The sequence below is a fragment of the Vespula vulgaris genome, chromosome 5, assembly GCF_905475345.1.
Source record: "Vespula vulgaris chromosome 5, iyVesVulg1.1, whole genome shotgun sequence".
In the NCBI taxonomy this organism is placed as follows: Eukaryota; Metazoa; Arthropoda; class Insecta; order Hymenoptera; family Vespidae; genus Vespula; species Vespula vulgaris.
In genome coordinates, this window is record NC_066590.1 from 1720001 (window position 1) to 1739868 (window position 19868).

The 19868-nt window shown below is 30.1% G+C and overlaps 1 protein-coding gene across 1 annotated transcript in view; it reads left to right on the forward strand.

Annotated features, from left to right (window-relative positions):
• The window catches only part of LOC127064186 (alpha-catulin), a 77008-nt gene extending 68755 nt beyond the window's left edge, over positions 1–8253 (forward strand). The window contains exon 11 of the mRNA XM_050994849.1: positions 1–8253. This exon is cut by the window's left edge and continues 3755 nt beyond it. The gene's annotated coding sequence lies outside the window, so the exon portion shown is untranslated.
• Positions 8254–19868: the final 11615 nt, after the last annotated feature.

Consider the following 19868-nt stretch of genomic DNA (forward strand, 5'->3'; position numbering starts at 1 on the left):
TGCATATATATGTAAACAAATTTTCGCGAAAGTAATTTCTCGATTCGGAACGGAACTTTTCACGAAATTGAAGAGATACGTAGCAAGATTATACTTTTTGCAACGAGGAAAACTCTTTTTTTCCTTTCAACGAGTTTAGAAAAAAAAAAGCAGAAAAAAATATTGCAATTAATCTAAGGTATTGATTATTCCTAGATTTTTGTTGTTTTGTTGTTTTTTATTATTATTTTTATTATTATTATTTTGCTTGTCTTTCTTTCTTTTCTTTAATAACTTTTAGAACGTTGCACGTTCTTAAGAAACGATCGTTTAATATTTAGCCCTATTAAAATTATTATTTACTACGATCTTTACATATAGATACATACATATATATATATATATATATATATATATATATATATATATGTGTATGTATAAAATAATAAATTTCAAGATAACATTAACGATAACGTTTATACGTTCGTGCGATATTTCCATATTCAGAAAAATTTAATAACAATAGTATTATATAATTAATAAACGAGACATTAATAAACAATTGATTTAAAAAAAAGAAGGAATAAAATATCCGACAAGTGAGATATATATATGATTATCTCTCGATTACGCGTAACGAATAAAGAAAATAATAAATCGAGAAAATCAATTATAATAAACTGATACGTACACTACGCGTATCTTCAAATTTCTAGAAATTGATCTTTGAACTAGGATCATTTTCTAATGAAGCGTATTAAGCTTCTTTTCTCTCGCGATAGCAAGTAGTACGCTTTCTTTTTCTATATTTCATTTATCTTTTTTAAAAACGACGAAACGAACGTATAAGATGAACGAAAGAAAAAAGAGAGATCCTCACGAGTTCCTAAGATGTAAAAAGAGAAACGAAAGAACGAAACAAAAAAAAAAGAGAGAGAGAGAGAGAGAGAAAGAAAAAAAACACAACAGAATACCGCGTAGTTTCGACTAACGTAAGGGTGAATGAAATACTCGTAAAACGTTTATTTATTTAATTTTTTTTCTCTCTTAATTATATCTCCGATCGTTCGCGCGAAGATAAAAAGAATTATGTTATCGTTTCTTTTAATTATTCCGCAAATCTCTCTCTCGTTATATCTTTTCTTTCTTTTATATTTTTATTTTCCTTTTTATTTTCATTTCTTTATTTTTTTATTTTTTTATCGATAAAATGCATCCGTCGGTGAAAATAGTAATAAAGAAAGGAGAGAAATAAAAATAAAAAATGCGAGTATTTTACGCACCAATTTAATTAATAACAAGCGTTGGCACCCTAGCTCTAAAGCGAGTCACAAAATGCATGAAGGAGAGAAAGAGAGAGATAGAGAGAGAGAGAAAGGAGAAAACAACAAAGAACGCTTTGTGAATCTCGCGCACGTTAACCTCGCAAAATGTAATTCGAAATATTGTATAACTTGTATAACGCGTTTGTACAAACTCTGTATCATATTTGATCGCAGCCTTGTTACAGGCTTAATAGGGATCTTCCTCCGATTATATATGTATACTGTGTAAGCTTATATATCAATTTTTTTTTTCTTTTTTATTTTTCTTTTTCATTATTTTTTTTTATTCGTTTGTTATATTGTGTATATATATATACATATATATATACATGCATATATATGTGTATGTATGTGTGTGTGTGTGCGCGCGCGCGCGCGTGTGTGTATATATATATGTGTATACGTATACGTATAACAAAAAACATAACAGAAAAATATTTTGTAAGACGAGGGACTTTCTCTCCGTTAAAAATGATCGTGATCGTTTTTCAAATGATCACGATCATCGATTTTATTATTCTTACGTTGAAATAGAACATGACAAACGTGGATATATGATACAAATGAATGAGAGAAAAATGATAGAAATATTCGAACGGGAAATATAGAACAAGAGAATACGATTTTCGATAACTTACTATTACGAAACTAACGAATAAGAGAAAGAAGAGAAGATTGGAAGAACATGGAAAATATTATTTCTCTCCATTCGACGATCTGTCGTTTATAAAATTGATCTGTAATATTTAAATGTTTTAATATTTCCTTTTTTTTCCTTTTTTTTTCTTTTCTCTCAAAATATTCGAAAGGTTAATTATTATTATTGTTATCATCATTTGCGAGTACTTGCGTTTATTATATTAGAATCATCAGTTTTATTAGCAAGTGTTTTATACTAATCACATTTGTTGTTTGTTATCGAAATTTTACGTTGCATTTGTGTTCGATATAACAATTCTTTTGCATTACAATCGAATCAGGACGTTTAATTAAAATGTTTTAATTAACATTTTTTTAGTCGTAGATAATATAGAATTTTTTTTGAGGAATTGGATAAAAGGATAAAACAAGTTTATAATTTTTTTAATTTGATCTATTAACACCAACGTCGATCACAATCGCTTTCGTGTATATCGAAATTTGACAAATTTTTTGTATAACGTGTTAAATCGTTTCTCACGAATTAAAATATTAGAGATTTGCGGAGATGTTTGTAAAAAAATATTTTCATTATAATTTTCATCTTTGAAATCGGTAGAACGATAGAAATTTCTATTCTTATTTCTGAATATTTTTTTTTTTTTTTTTTTTAATACATAGCTTAGCATCGTTAAACTCGAGAAAAGAATTCATGTTAAATATGAATGAATCTGTTAATGATTAAGAATGGAGATGAAATTTGTCTAGTTTCTTCTTCTTTCTTCTTTCTTCTTCTTCTTCTTCTTCTTCTTCTTCTTCTTTTCTTCATATAATTATTATTAATATCATCATTATTATCATTGACGGGGAATTGTCATGATGGACATGCATATATATATATATTTATGATCATACGATCTAACTATACGTATTATTGGCGGTTTAACAATACATATACGATGACATTTACCTCAGTGATATAGTACCTATTTCTTTGTATCAAGACTAATGATGTTCTTATTCTTGACAGATAGTTTATACTTAATTATACTGATAAAGATGATGAGAGAAGACGATGAATAACGATAAAGAACAAAGGAAAGAAGAAAAAACGCGTATTAGAGATAGAATCGGCGTTACTCATTACACGCATAGATATATAACGTGCGATACTTAAATGAATGAATAAATAAATAAACAAATAATTAATTAATTAATTAATTAAATAAATGAATAACTAATGAATAATTAATGAATGAATGAATAAATAAATAAATGAAGAGAAAGAGATAGAAATAAAGTAAAGTGAAATAAATGAAAATAAATTAATGATAAATAAATAAATATAAATAGAAATAGAAATATCGAACATCGGTTAAGATCGACAATGAAAAATTTTTTGTGAAATCTAATATGTTAGATCGCGACGTACATACAAAGACGTAACTAGACATTACACAGGCCACTCATACACATACACACACACACATTAACGTAAAAAGAGACTATAATAAAGAGGTGACGATAAATAATTCATACGAATGATCTCTTATAATTAACGTGGTAATTCGTTAATATTAACATTACTTGATTCGATATATATGTATGTATAAATATAATACATGTATGTATCTAATTACTTACGTCTAAGTCGACTCGAACGTGAACCGAGTAAATCATTTTCGTGATTAACATTTTTACGGATCGATCATGGGAGAAAAATAAATTAGATAACGGGAAATCGTCTGTTCGGTGATTTTTATTAGAAAAATCAGAAGGGAAGAGAGTTGATCGAAAATTATTTTATCGGATAATACGCGATATATGACTCTACCTCATAATAAAGAAGAAGAATAAAAAGTAGAAGGAAAGAGAGAGAGAGAAAAAGAAAGAAAAAACGACGAAAGGAAAAACGAATTAGACATTTCTTTTTTAAATACTTCGTTATGACTCGCAACGTCGTAAAAATTCAAACGCAAACGATTTTTAATTAACGATTGCATGAAGTCGTACTATCGTCTTTGATGATCCAAAATGAATGAGACACTATATGTGCGAATTAATAATTCACGTTTATTTGATCTTACATTTTCATTTGTGCATTAGTATCTATGTGAACTCGAGTTTATTACTTATATGCAAATTACTAATCACTTTAGCCTTATATTTTTTATATCATTTGTACGTTCGAGTATTCTTCTTTTTTTTCTATTTTACAATTTAAATTAAACATTTATCATAATCGTCGATTTTCTCCTTTTCCCCCGTAAAGGGAATAAATGATCGCTGGATATAAAATACACAATTTCTTCGATGGCTCGAAAGAGGAAAAAACCGAAAATGGAGACGAAAGGTTCGAACTCTCTTACTTAAAAGAAAGAAAAAAAAAGTCAAAAAAAGAAAATAAGAAAAAAAAGTTTAAAAAAAAACAGAAAAAACCAAAGAAACCATAAAGTGCGTTTAAGCGAAACTCAATTAAACATTCATTCTCGATTCAAATAGACGTAAGAATTCAAATCGACGCTTTACGTATAAAACCAGAGAAAAAAGTGCTATCAATGGTTACGCTTACTAATCCTTTGTAAAATACAATCTTTAAATAAACAAAACATAACAAAACATAATAAAACAAAACAAGACAAGACAAACAAACGAGATAATAGGCAGACGAATTAATTAATATACATACATATGATTATTAATAATTAATAATTAACTTCGTGTTATTTCTAGACTTGTGGGAGTTCCGTGTATGGCGATAAAAAAATGTGTTTTTATTTCTAATATTTATTAGTTAAAGACAATCACGTTTCAGTCGTCGTCTAATTTCGTCCTTGAGTACGTGTCAGATGAATAAATAAATAAATAAATAAATATTTATATATATACATACATATTTAAAATAACGAGAAAAACTTGAAACTTTTTTGAACGCCCACAAGAAATTTTGCATGATATGTACACACGTATGATTCGCGATTATAGTAAATTTTTTCCGATTAGAATTTGAATTGACATTATATTTTCTAAATCGGCTATAATACTTAATACATATGCGTTAATTACAAACATACATATATAATATATACATATATACGACATGTCCATTATAAAGGAAGTCAACTATCATACGTAATCATTTCTGCTAATTACGTATAACATACCTATTAATTATTAGAAATATAAAAAACAAAATGAGATAAAAATGAAAATCATCGTTCGCATCTATTGAAATATGAGACAGAAAAAAATGCATGCATGCACAATTATTATTATTATTACTACTACTACTACTACTATTATTAATATTATTATTATTATTATTATTATTATTATTATAAATTATTTCAATATACGTAACTTACTAATATTATTAAAAATTATCTTCGAATCTTTTCCAAGTATGCACTTTGCATAAAAATTTTTTCGTCATTCAATGTCTACATTTCGAACGTATTCTTCTAATAAAATAAAATAAAAAAGAATAATATAGTAATAATAGTATTAAAAATAATAATAATGCATAGTTATATACACAGGGTGTCTCGTTGGAAAAGCACCAAATTTTTCGATTTGTCCGAATGAAAAAGAATTCGGTCGGGTAAAATTAAATTACGCCGTTTTAGAATTGATCGGATGCTTAAATTAAATTTAATTCTAATCGCGTTTAAATCTAATCAATCATCGCTCGCTTGAAAAATGAAAAAAAGAAGTTGGAAGATCTTTCACTCGCATCGTCTTAAACGACGCACGTATTATTAACTGTATCATTTGAGACAAACCAAAAAACAAAAAAAGTAAAAAAGAAGAAAAGCAAAAAAAAAAACAAAATACAAAAGAAAAAAGAAAAAAAGAAATCACTTGTAACGCGTAATTAAAGTAAAATTATAATTGTTAAGTCGTATCGCGTGATAACAGTGATGAACGGTGGATAACGCGAATTAAAAAAAAATGAAAAAAAGAATCGACAACAACAATAACAATAATAATAATTAAGAAAGGAGAGCACGGGGACGTTGAAAGATTTCGCGACTAAAAAAAAATAAAAAAGAAAGTAAAAAAAAAAGTGACGCAGACAAATTGTACATAATGAAAAGAAATCGCTCTTTCGAACCGAATAAGATACCTCTTATGCAGACGTGCCTCAAAGTGATAAGAAAAAAAAAATAGAAAAAAGATAAGAAAAAGAAAAAAAAAATTAAATTCTAAGAGACACACGTGAAAGTTCAAAAACGAAAGAGCGAAGGAAAGGAAAGAACGGAAAAAGAAAGAGAGATAAAGAAAGAGAGGGAGAGGGAAATAGAAAAATGGCGCAACATCCGAAAATCACCGTTGATCACTGTTAGAAAATGAAAAAAAAAGAAAAAGTAGAAAAAAAAGGAGACACAAAGAAGAAATACCTAAGCGAATCTTCCATTTCGAGAAACTTACGTTTAGATGATTTTTCAATGAGTAATATATTATAATACCAATAATTATAACAAATAAACTTTTAAATTAAGCGATAAATATAAAAATGAAAAAAAAATTCTAAAAATTTAAAAAAAGGAAATTAAATAAAAAAAAAAACAAAAAAAAGAAAAAGAAAAAGGAGAAGAAGAAGATGATGATGAAAAAGTCGACTTGATATGAATTTATACGCATTTAAACGAAGTGTCCTGGTAAATAATGAATTATATTTATCCCCGCGTAAGATTAGCCTTATCGCGTAATCCGCGAAATCGATGAATTTTCACGAATTAGAAATGTTTAAACGATAGTTTTATTCGTTCGACTGACGTTACTACGGCAACAAAAGATATACACGTAATTACCTACACGTTACTTACACATTACTCGTATACACGCAGATAATAAATTCTCAGCAAATGCTATAGATACGACAGAAAGACAGACGAATAAGAATAAGAATAAGAAAAGAAAAAAAAGGTAAAATAAAATAAAATAAAATAAAATAAAATAAAAGGGAAAATAAAAAATTAAAATTCTGATATAAAAATTTACGCCGATATATTATATTCGTACGGTAATTAACGATTTTGTTATAATAACGACACGCGGTATGTGTTTTATTAGGGACGTGATTTAGAGAAACCAAAAAAGAAAAAAAAAAAGAAAAGAAAACAGACCTCTCGTACGTAATAACATGACACCGTATATTTTGTGAGAGTAGCCTACCTATGCGTGTATCCTTTTCGGTATTGTAGACGTATAGACGTGATTTCAAAGAAACTTAAAAAGGAAAAGAAAGACAGAGAGAGAGAGAGAGAGAGAGAGAGAGATAGAGAGAGAGAGACATAAAGAAAAAGACAGAAAAAGAAAAAGAGAGAAAGAGAAAGAGAGAAAATTAATTCAAGAGAGTCCCGAGTCCCGTTACGTATAAATGGAACTTTTGCGAGCATCGAATGATTTTAATTTATTTTTCGTATATCTTTCATTTTCATACTTATAATTATGAAATAGATTATTCTCATAGATTGATCTATGCGATTGAAATGGATAATAGAATGAATTTTTTACCGAGTATCAAGATGTAATTTTATATTTATGGCGATCGGTGACGTCACGTATTTTTAACAATTACATTGAATGTAAAATGTAATATATTTAATGTTCATCGAATGTAGAAATTGTAAAATCGATGTAATCGATGTATGATGATTGAATTGTTCAATTTTTTTTTTTTTATTAATCGTTACGTTCTACCGATCGTTCTACCGTAAGCGATGCTTGTGAAAGGTTTCAGTAGAAAAAAAAATATATATAAGAAGAAAAAAAAGGAAATAAAAATAATTAAATAAAAACTCTAAGAAGTACGTACATAAGATGAATGAAAAAGAAAAAAAAGAAAGAGAATGTTATCCCAAAGTATGACCATAGCGAAAGAACAAATGCGTGTGAGAGAGAGAGAGAGAGAGAGAGAGAGAGAGAGAGAGAGCGAATAAAGAATTTGTAATACCTACATTAGAAAAAAAAAAGGAAAAAGGAGAAGTTTGACTCACACACGTGCAACACACACACGAAAGTTTTTAGATATTCGACTTACGAGATGATAGGATCGGATGCTTTACGAATAACGACAGAAGAGAATGACGATGATGATAAAGAGATAAGAGAGAGATAGAGAGAGAGAGAGAGTGAGAGAGAGAGAGAGTGAGAGTGAGAAAATAAGGAAAGAAAAAAAAATGATGAGATTAAATAAATAATTGAAAACATAACGCTTACCTACCTACGATAATTTATTATTATCGAATTATTATTTCATTTATATATTATAATAAACGGGGTTAAAGAAAGAGTGAGAGAGAGAGAGAGAGAGAAAGAGAGAGAGAAAGAGAAAGAGGGAAAAAAAGGAAATCGATGAAAAGAGATGAAAAAAGAAATAAATAAGAAAAGAAAAAGAAATGGTATCGATTTAGAAACAGTTATAGGATATAGGTAGGTTTCGTACTTCGTATTTAATGAACATTATTATATATCAAATATATAACATGTACCGAAGATGGAGACAAGAATGGGAAATAAACTATTGTATCCGAGTAAAAGAAAATTATCAACCCCCACCTGATTTTATCAATCAACTTTATCCTCCCTTTTTTCTTATAATTTTATATAAAATCTAATTTTATTTCCATAGTATAAATATAACATTTGGTAAGATATAATTTTCTTTTCAAGTGTTTAATGCGATTTAAATATTCATTGACGGATAAATGAATAAGAGAGAAAGAGAGGGAGAGAGAATATAGTAAATGAAGTTTTAATGAATTCGATAGGATTGATTAAATTGGTTACAAATTTCATTCGAGATTAACGATACGTAGATGGAATCGACTCTAATGATAAAAATTGTGTCGATATTCAAGCAAATCGATATACTTAAAGATATATCCAAGAAGAATAATTTAATAATTTAATAAATCATTATTACAAATATAATTGTTGATAAATTTGTAAATTATAAAAAAGTATGCAAGTACGTATCTAATAACGAAATAAAAATTGTCGAAGGACATTCGTAGAAATGTTTGTCAGACGTATTATTTCATTTTAATCGCATTACATTTTGTTCAATGATCGAAGTTATTACATAGGATGGGAAAAATCAATGTAGTAGCAATGTACATATTCTACAAGTGCGTCGACGTAATATCGATGTACTGAATGAATGTGAAATATGGAATAAGTAAACAAAACAATATTTTGGCCTTGAACGTACTCGATAGTGTGTCCTTCGTTTTACTTTTATTACTCACGCAACTACGTCACCTTCGAGAGAGGTCATTCATTCGCGTACGAGCCAGCAAAGAATCAACATCCAGGGAAAGAGAGAGCTACGCATCGAAATATTATACTTTTAATAATTTAGAAAATTATTTTATACTCTTTCGTATTTTTTTCATTAATTAATTTAAATAATTGATATATAGTATAGGAAATATCATAGTAGTATTGGTACACAATACAAGAACACTGACGTAATATCGCAATATTAGATAAATGAGAAATATTATAAGAATTAATCGTAAACGAAAGAATATTTTTTTTTTAATCGTATTCATTAATGTTCTTCGTTTTACATTTATTTCTATTAATTAACTACATTACCTACAAGAGGACATTTATTCACCTTCCAGTCAGCAAAGGATCGACATCCAGAGAGGGGAGAACTACGCATCGAAATATTTTACTTTGAACAATTGAGAAAATTATTTTATATTCTTTCGTATTTTCTTCATTGATTAATTTAAATAATTTATACATAGTATAGGAAGAATCATAGTAGTATTGATACACAATACAAGAACACTGACGTAATATCGAAATATTGGATAAATGAGAAATATTGTTAGAATTAATCGTAAACGAAAGAAAATTTTTTCTTTAATCGTATTAACTAGTATATTCTTCGTTTTGCTTTTATTTATTACTATTAAGTGCATTATCAACAAGAGAACATTTATTCATCATCAAGTCAGCAAAGAATCGACGTCCAGGGAGAAGAGAATTACGCATCGAAATATTTTACGTTCTTTCGTATCCTATTATCTAATTATTTTAAGTAATTAATACGTACAATAAGGAAAATCATAACAGCATCGATATATAATAAAAATATCGATCTAATATCGGTATACTGGATAAATGAGAAATATTATAAGAATTAATCGTAAACGAAAGAATATTTTTTCCTTAATTGTATTCATTAATACGTTGTTCGTTTTGCGTTTATTTCTATTAATTAACTATATTACCTACGAAAGGATCGATATTTATGAAGAGAGAAAAGTATTTTATTTTCCACAATTTAGAAAATTATTTTGCGTTTTTTCGCATTCTATTTTCTAATTAATTTAAATAATTAATACGTAGGATAGAAAAATTCATAGCAATATCAGTATACAATAAGATAACATCGATCTATAATATTGTTGTACTGAATGAATATGAGATACGGGATTAGTAAACAAAACAGTTTTGGCCTTGATCGTACTCGATAATACGTCCTTCGTTTTACTTTATTACTCACGCAACTACGTCACCTTCGAGAGAGGTCATTCATTCGCGTACGAGCCAGCAAAGGATCAACATCCAGGGAGCGAGAGAGCTACGCATCGAAATATTATACTTTTAATAATTTAGAAAATTATTTTATATTCTTTCGTATTCTCTTCATTGATTAATTTAAATAGTTTATACATAGTATAAGAAAAATCATAGTAGTATTGGTATACAATACAAGAACACTGACGTAATATCGAAATAATGGATAAATGAGAAATATTATTAGAATTAATCGTAAACGAAAGAATATTTTTTCTGTAATCGTATTAACTAGTATGTTCTTCGTTTTGCTTTTATTACTATTAACTACATTATCTACGAGAAGACATTTATTCATCTTCAGGTCAGCAAAAAATCAACATTCAAAGGGGAAGAGAGAGAAAGAATTACGCATCAAGATACTTCCAAGAATTTAGAAAATTATTTTACGATCTTTCGTATTTTCTTTTCTAATTAATTTAAATAATTAATACATAGCATAGGAGTATCAGTCATACGATTTAGATCTCTAGAATATTAGGAAAAAGTATTCTTGGAGAAGATGATGCTGCTTAGGATAAAAAGACATCATCTTGGACCAGTAGATAACACCTTGGACAGCCAAATCCACAACAATTACCACAACAATTTTTTTTTTATTTGTGCTAATATTTTCTAATGAAATGTAAGTTATTAGGATATTAGGTAGTATCCTTGGACGACAGGACATCTGCTTGAACGAGATGATACCTTCGTGGACAAGACTTTTAATAATCACGATCAGTTTATTGTCTTTATTGATTCTTTTATTTTCTAGCGATATTTAGAGCGTGAGAAGATAGAAAATACTACAAGAAAATCATGACGAAAGACTCTTACAAGAAAATAATGAATTTTGCGACGTTGGAATATCGGAGTTACGGATCCTTGATTAACCAGACATTTTGGATAAGAGAACATCTTGGATAAGAACATTCCTCCGTTGTTCAGGATTTTCCAGGACCACATCTTCTTGGACTTCGTTTGGATTATAAGACAACTATCTCCAAAATTACGGTTAGTTTAATTTTGTTAACAATTTTTTTATTTATTAGAAAAATTTATATCATATATAACACGTGGATAACTTCTTGGACAAGAAAATGCAAGCAAATTTAATTTGTTTAACTCTTATATTTTTTAATAAAAATTTAATAAAAAGTTAGTTTTTAATGAAATTTATTTTAAATAAAATTTAGAATATCAGACAAATATGTAATATCTTTGTACGAGAAGACGCTTTCTTGACCAAGAAAATCTTAAAGAATTGCGATCGTACCAGTTTTGGGTAATTTAGAAAGCGACTAGACTGTCTTTATCGTCAGTAATTAATTTATCGTCGATAGTTAATTTATAAATCTATCCATCGATTAAATGAGGCTCGATTATCGACATAGTATATTTCATTGATTTTTTCGTTTGCATTATATCGAACACATAGAGAATAGAACAGGTGGAGCCACCAAAAAGAAAGATACATTTTCCATTTCTATTCAGTGATCTACTTGATCGTTCATCCAATGATAAGGATAGACATGGGAAAAATGGCGCGGTTTTTCAATTGTAATTTTTTTTTTTTAAAGAATAGTATCAATTTTCTCGATAAAATTATTTGTTCATTTATTACATACGTAACATACACACACACACACATATATATATATATATGTATGTATATACGTATGTATCATTTTACTTACAAAAAATAAATTAAGCAAATAATTTTTAATTAAATAAATATTATTCGAACCTCTATAGATTTTTCAAACATGTCAATGAATCAAACATCACTACATTCATCAATACACCCTTATATATTAATAATATATATACATATATAAATATAGATATAGTCATTAATAAGACATAAGTGTGTATTTATAGGGGATGAAGTGTATGCATTTTATTTTCAAGAGCCATAGAGAGGGAGAGAGAGAGAAAGAGAGAGAGAGAGAGAGAGAGAGAGAGAGAGTGAAAGAGAGAGAGAGAGAGAGAGAGAGAGAGAGAGAGATAGATCGAGTTACGTCATTACGGAGATTCGGATTAAACTTCCGAAAGTGTATATGTGATAGAGAGGGAGAGAGAGAGAGAGAGAGAGGGATAGAAAGTCGATTTAAGCCTCGGTTCTCGTTCCGACAAACACGTTATAAGCACGCGTGACGTTCTGAACAATCATATCGTTCGGATCCATTACGTCCGATAGAATCTCATTAATCATAATTACAAGGCTGTCGGGTTCACGATTACCACTACTAACAAAGTCGTTCATATTATGGATGAATATGCGAGCAACTAAATCGTCGTACGATCAAAGTGTCAACAGTACAGTATATTTTATGCTATGTGCTTTTCGCGCGTTTATGTCTGTGTGGGTATGTGTGTATGAGTGTGTGTATGTGTTGTGTGTGTGTGGTGCATGTGTAAAATACGAGGGTACGCATGTGTTTGTAAGATAGAACGAACAATTAACCAACTAATTAATTTTCAAGTTAATGAACATTCTCGATATATATATTTGTCGAATTGTTGATTGTTTTATTAGTACGATTTATTATTTTCAAATTGTAAAATCAATTATTATTTCATTTCGAAAGGATAAAAATTATCGAATGCATGGAGTTTTGACGTTATATTATTTTATGTTTTTAGATACCAACGAAAGTAGTATTTTTATTTAGATAAAATATATATATATATTTTTATATATTTATATAGATGTACAAAATATATATATATAAAATATATTTTTAGTTAAGTCCCTTGCTACGTATGCAGGATTTTGGTATAAGATAATTTTTCTAAATGCGATTTAGGAAGATAGCACATGTAAATATTTTAGAAATTTTCTTTCTTTTTTCATTGCGTCGTATTCGTTATGTATTCATATATCACGCTTATGATCGCGTTGTACACTTTGTTTTCTGTTCTTTTTTTTTTCTTTCTTCCATTGAACGTAATAGAATTCACAGGGAAAATGAGTCACCACGAACAGGAGGTAAATAATATCGATTTTCGGACACACCAAGGTTGTAGAAAAACTCGATAATATCTTGTAAGCTCGTGAACGTAACCCATGGCCAGTAGCGTTTATTTGAAATACATTCTTATTGAAAATTTCATGGGAGATATTAAATTTAAACTCTAATTCCTGTTCGAATATCGATAAGAGTATTAACTTTTTGTAATGATCTATTTCATTATTATATAGGATATTTTTCTTTGCTGATCGAACGGAAGATAAATTTTCATTACATTTGTATCGAGAGAAACGATAACCAACGTTATATGTTTTCTTTCTATACGTATATACAATATGTACAAATATATTTACACTGTACATAGTAGAAAATAATTAATGGTATTAAAGATTATAATTATTTAAACATAACTCGTTACGTATACATATATACGTATACGTAGATGAACCATCATCTAACGCGATTTATTGAAAAATTTTTTGATTCGAACGTTCGTAAACTTTTAATGAGATTAGGGATTTCGCTGAAATAATTATACCTCTCTCTCTCTCTCTCTCTCTCTCTCTCTCTCTCTCCTCTCATTGTCCGCGTTTTCAACATTTTGTAAAATAATATAATTATAAGAAATACACGTGGAAAATATTCGATTAATATTTTAATCAGATTTTCGATAGATCGAAAATCTAGAATCTAAATATTAATTCCTCTTAATTCCAATAGAATTTCGAGATAATTTTTTTCGTTGGCTCGTCGTAGATAATCTCTATATAAGGTGACGAAGCGTGAAAGAACTGAAACGAAAGAGAAAAATATATAGGGGGTGGGAAGGAGGGAAAAGAGAGAGAGAGAGAGAGAGAGAGAGGAAAGAAGACAGAAGGATAAGAGGGAAGGATAAGGGAACCTTGATCTTTTTAAAATAAGCGTAGGGGTTGATCGAACTTTCTTGGGTTGATCCCCATGAAAACGATAAATTTAGCTTAGCTCTTGAAACATTGGTAAAGTGTGTATTGCTCTGCTGTTACTTTTGCTATTGCTGTTAGGGTCCTTTAATTCCTCGGCTGGACGTCGACGAGAACGACGACGAAAACAACGACAACGACGACAACAACGACAACGACGACGACGACGACGACGACGACCGTTTTACGAATTCACTATGGAGGAGCAATAATTCGACCGCCCGTGGTTTTTCACTCGATCAGCTGAGACATGCGGGACACGCCATTGCTAACGAAAAAGACGACAACAACGAACGATACAACGACGCTGAGGAGGATGAGAGAGGAGGAGAAGAAGGAGGAGAAGGATCGTATCCGATCACCCTCATCCTTTTGATGACATTCGCCGAAAAAAAGATTAGTTTCCAGGTTATCGATTGGTCGAAGACATCGAACTTACAACGTATAACAATCTAATGCATGTAAGTATGTATGATATGACGCGTCGTGTCATCTTCATTTCTTCTATCATTTCTTTGTAAAAACAATGGAGAAATCGATTTTTTTTAATGACTGATTTTTGGAAGATTACGATCAGTTTCACTGGAGAATTCCTCGTTTTTAATGTATTGATATTGTTTGATTGTTCATGTTCTTTATACTCGTCGAGGAATAATTTTCTTTTATTTTCTTTCGTCAATTTGTAAAAAGAATTTTAAGTTTGATATATATATATATATTTTTCTTTTGACCTATGTTGTAACTGTATATATGATTTATGTTTATTGATTAGATATAATAATGTGACAAATATACATACGTCAAATTATACATACATACATACATACGTATCTATATATATATGTATGTGTATATATGTACACTATTATATCTTTTTTTTGATGAGTTTGTCTATTAGAATAATAAGGAGAGAGAGAGAGAGAGAGAGAGTTATCATCGAATGTGTTTTACGGAAGTAATTCGAGAAAACAAAAAAAGAAGAAAAAAAAGAATAGAAAAGGAAAAAGAAAAAATAGAAGGAAGAAAGAATAAGAAAAAGAAGAAGAAAAAGGAAGGAGAGGGCTTTGAATGTGGGTGGTTGTAGTCAGGCGTACCTACTTATCGCGACCTATATATCATCAACGGCATATTTCAAACCGACCCCAGCTAATATTTAGTAGGTGCGGTTGCGTACGCCGCCTATATTTGCGTTGCACTCGAGGCAAGCCACGCTTCTGCCGTTATAATGACCACCTCGAATCGCCATGGTGGATTTATGTTCAATTATTTCTCCGTCGTCCATATACCAAGAGGACACTTCTTCTTCTTCTTCTTCTTCTTCTTCTTCTTCTTCTTCTTCTTCTACTTCTTCTTCTTTTCTTCTTCTTCTTCTTTTTTTTTCTTATTCTTTTTCGTTCTTTTACTTTTCTTCTCGAGGACAAAACAAGTCGAGAAAGAGCAGTCGTTAAAAAATGGCGAGGTACTCGAACTCAAAACTATCGTTTCCCCTCTGAATCGATTCTTCTATGCTTCTACAATCGTTTTATTCGTTTTTCTGTGAAAAAAGAATTTCTTTTTTTTATGTGTGTCTATACGTACGAGAGAAAGAGAGAGAGAGAGATTGAAAAAAAATTGATATTATATATAATATATTATTTCTTTCGATCTGTTAGATTTCAAACAAATGGATTAATCAGAAAATTAGATTTATTTTCTTTAACGATGGATATATCAAGTTGAAGGTTTTTCGTAATTTTGATATTATTATTGATTATTATTATTATCATTATTATGGTTAATTCTATGGAAAAGAAAATCAATCGAGAGTAAATTTGATATTTAACTACAATATTTATTTATTTTTTTATTCTTTTTATTAGAAATTCGACGAGATCAACTTTCTAATCGTTTCATTTATTTTAAAAGAAATTTTTTCCTTTATGTTACGATGTGTGTGTAAGAGAGAAAGAGAGAATTGTGATATATGATCTCTTTCGTAGATTAAACAAATTGATCTTTAGATAGAAAATTAATTAATTTTAATTTAACGATGTATGTTACAAATTGAAGATATTACAACTTTGATAGTACCATTAATAATTATTATTATATTGTAAATCGTGTAAGGAGAGATCACTTTAGTGTACATTTGATAGGTAGTTAACTACAAGTAATATATTTGTTTATCAGATATTCGACAGGATCGGCTTTCTCAGTTAATTAGTATTCGACTATTTTTGGTATGCTATACGAACAAATCAGTTTACTACACTTCGGTGTAAGCCCTCTAAGTGTTCATGGGTTTTAAACGAACCAGTAGAAATGTTTATAGGAGTTGCAGTTAGATGATTTCGCGAAGATTGTAGGAAACCTAAGAGAAAGAAAGAAAGAGAAAGAAAAAGATAGAGAGAGAAAGAGAGAAAGGATAATGAGTTTATACAAGAAAAGAGAAGATTCTTTCTCTCTCTCTCTTTCTCTCTCTTTCTCTCTCTTTTCAGACAATTAATTTGTAAAGAATAGGGAGTTCATTTTTTTCGGATCCGAAGAACGATCTTTTTTAGAAAGATCTTTTTTGTTTCTTCTTTTTTTTCTTCCTTTTTTTCTTCTTCTATTATGTCAATTTCATTACAATTAAATGGTCGAATTCTTATTATATAAAAAAAGAATCAATTTCGAATTAAATACATATATACATACATACATGCATACATAAATATATATATATATATATATATATATATATATATATATATATATATATATATATATATATATATATATATATGAAACCCGTCTCTTCAATAAACTCATTAATCTTCCCATTCGTTAATGGACATTGGTCTCGTACCAACATATATTCTCGAATAAAAACGAATTTAGGTTCGATATTAGGTTAGATTTCATTCGAGATAAACGAGCCTTTCGAGAGCCACATATGATCGTTGTTCTGTCTCGGTTCTATCTCCGTTCGAGTGAAAATTAATTTATGTCTCACTCTCTCGAAAGTGTTTTTATTTGAGAAATACAATTTCCTATCGTCGTTATTTTTATCTTATCAATTTACCAATCGTCCTGTGTCTCTCTATTTGCACTTAACTTAGAGAGGGAGAGATGGATGGACAGAGCAAGAGCAAGAGCAAAAGAGAGAGAGAGAGAGAGAGAGAGAGAGAGAGAGAGAAATAGAGAGATGGAAGACGGTTCGGTGTCGACGACATCGATGCTGGCATTTCGGTAAGTCTTCGCTTTAATTTACCCCCTGAAGGTTTCAGGCTCTCACCACGGGACGCCCCCCTGGTTAGATCCGAAAGCCACCCTCGGGCTAAACTATTCCGTTATTTGACGATGATTCGCCCTTCTCCATCTTCTTTTCGTCATTTTACATTAACACGCAATACATAGCGAAAAATCATTCGTTGTCTACATATGTAATTTATTTCTTTTTACAGAAAAAGATTTCTCTCTCTCTCTCTCTCTCTCTCTCTTTCTCTCTTTCTCTCTCTTCCTCTCTCCATCTTTTTTTTCTCCAAGTATCTATCTGAACGATTAATAAATACACCTACGTTATTTTTTGTCAGTACTTTTCTTTTTCGTCGTCGTCTCTTCTTTATGATCATTCCGTTAATTTCTAATCTTTCATAAAACCTATATTTCTCGTATATTCATTAAATCTCTTTCTCCTTCCGCGCTCGAAAGTGATTGAAATAAAACGTCTATGGGCTTAAATAGGGTATATCGTAAAAAAGTTATCTCTTCTTGGAGAAGGGAAAGCATCTATGGTGTTGTATTCCTGTGGTTTCGACAACGGCGACGACCACAACGACGATGACGACGTAGAAGTAGAAGTAGACGTAGACGTAGACGTAGACGTAGACTTGGACGTGGACGTCGACGTAGACGTAGAGAAAATCGATCGAGAACGATTGTTTGGCAGGTTTATGGCTTCGAATAGAATCGAACGTTTATGATCACGCGTTCGCGTACACGCCGTTAAATTCGTAACTCGTCGTTCGTTACCGTAGAAACTGGAATTTATTGGAATTGATAAACGAGACTCGATTCTCTCCATCTCTCTCTCTCTCTCTCTCTCTCTCTCTCTCTCTCATTTTCTCTCTCTCTCTCTCTCTCTCTCTCTCTCTCTCTCTCTGCGATAGGAATTACGAATATTTATGAAAAACATACTATCCTGTAATTAAAATGTAATAACGCGTTGCTTCGCAAAGTACACCTACACGAATACGTATTATACATATGTAGATGCATACGTACGTATATTACGTATTTCAAAGCTTTCTGAAAGCTTTACTCGTAAACGAAACGAGAAAAACGTATGCGTTTATTGCCGGTACGATCGTAAGTCGACGATGCGTGAAACATGTTATAAAATTATACTACATGTTTCGTGAAAACGATTTGGTATTTTCGTATAGTGAAATAGATTATCTCGAACGTACGTATATATACACATATATGTGTGTGTGTGTGTGTGTCTAATGGTTAATTAGATCAAATATTAGAAAAGAATTCGAACGACTTATTATGCGAGAATTAGAAAGATCGATTATATACGTTTCTTGTAAATTACAGAGACGTACACGTTTATGGACTCGATATTAAAGATTTTTTATTTTGTCGAGTTCGTAAGAGATCGTAATATTTTTTTCTTTTCTGTTTTGACTTATCAACGATGAGTTTCTGTTTTTTCATTTGTCTCCTTTTCCCTTCCTTTCTCTCTTTTTACTTTATTTCGTCTTGCACGAGAAAAGATCAAGGGGTAGACCGTTATCCCCGTGAAAAGCGAGGAAAAGCAAAAAACGGAGAGAGAGAAAAAGAGAGAGAGAGGAAGAGAGAGAGAGAGATGAAGATAGTAAAGAAAAATAAGGGAAAAAAAATAAAAAGGAGAAAGGAAATATAAAAAATAAGAAAAAAGAAAGAGAGAATAGAAAAAAAATACGAGAATAAAAAAATATACGAAAAAAAAAAAGGGAGAGAGAGAAACGACAAAGTCTCGTATCTCGGAACTCCCATCGGAAGTGAGAGTATAACGAAAAAAATCTTCCAATCACCATTCTACTCTTCTCGCCTTATTTTCAAGCGTTCTCTTCTCTGTGCGTGGAAGAGAGAAAGAAAAAGGGAGTCACAGATAGACAGACAGAGAAATAAAGAGAGAGAAAGAGAGAGAGAAAGAGAGAAAGAGAGAGAGAATGATGTGGCTGCACCCCGTAAGAACCCTCCCCTTAACAGAAGCAGCTCGTTTTCACGATTCATCCGTTCTTTCGCCTTTTTTACTTGGCTCCTTTCATCGTTCGCTGCCAGGCAGTTCTTTCTCTCTCTTTCTCTCTCTTTCTCTCTCTCTCTCTCTCTCTCTCTCTCTCTCTATCTATCTCTCTTTATTTCTTTTTCTCTTTCTCTGTCAACCATCGAGATAT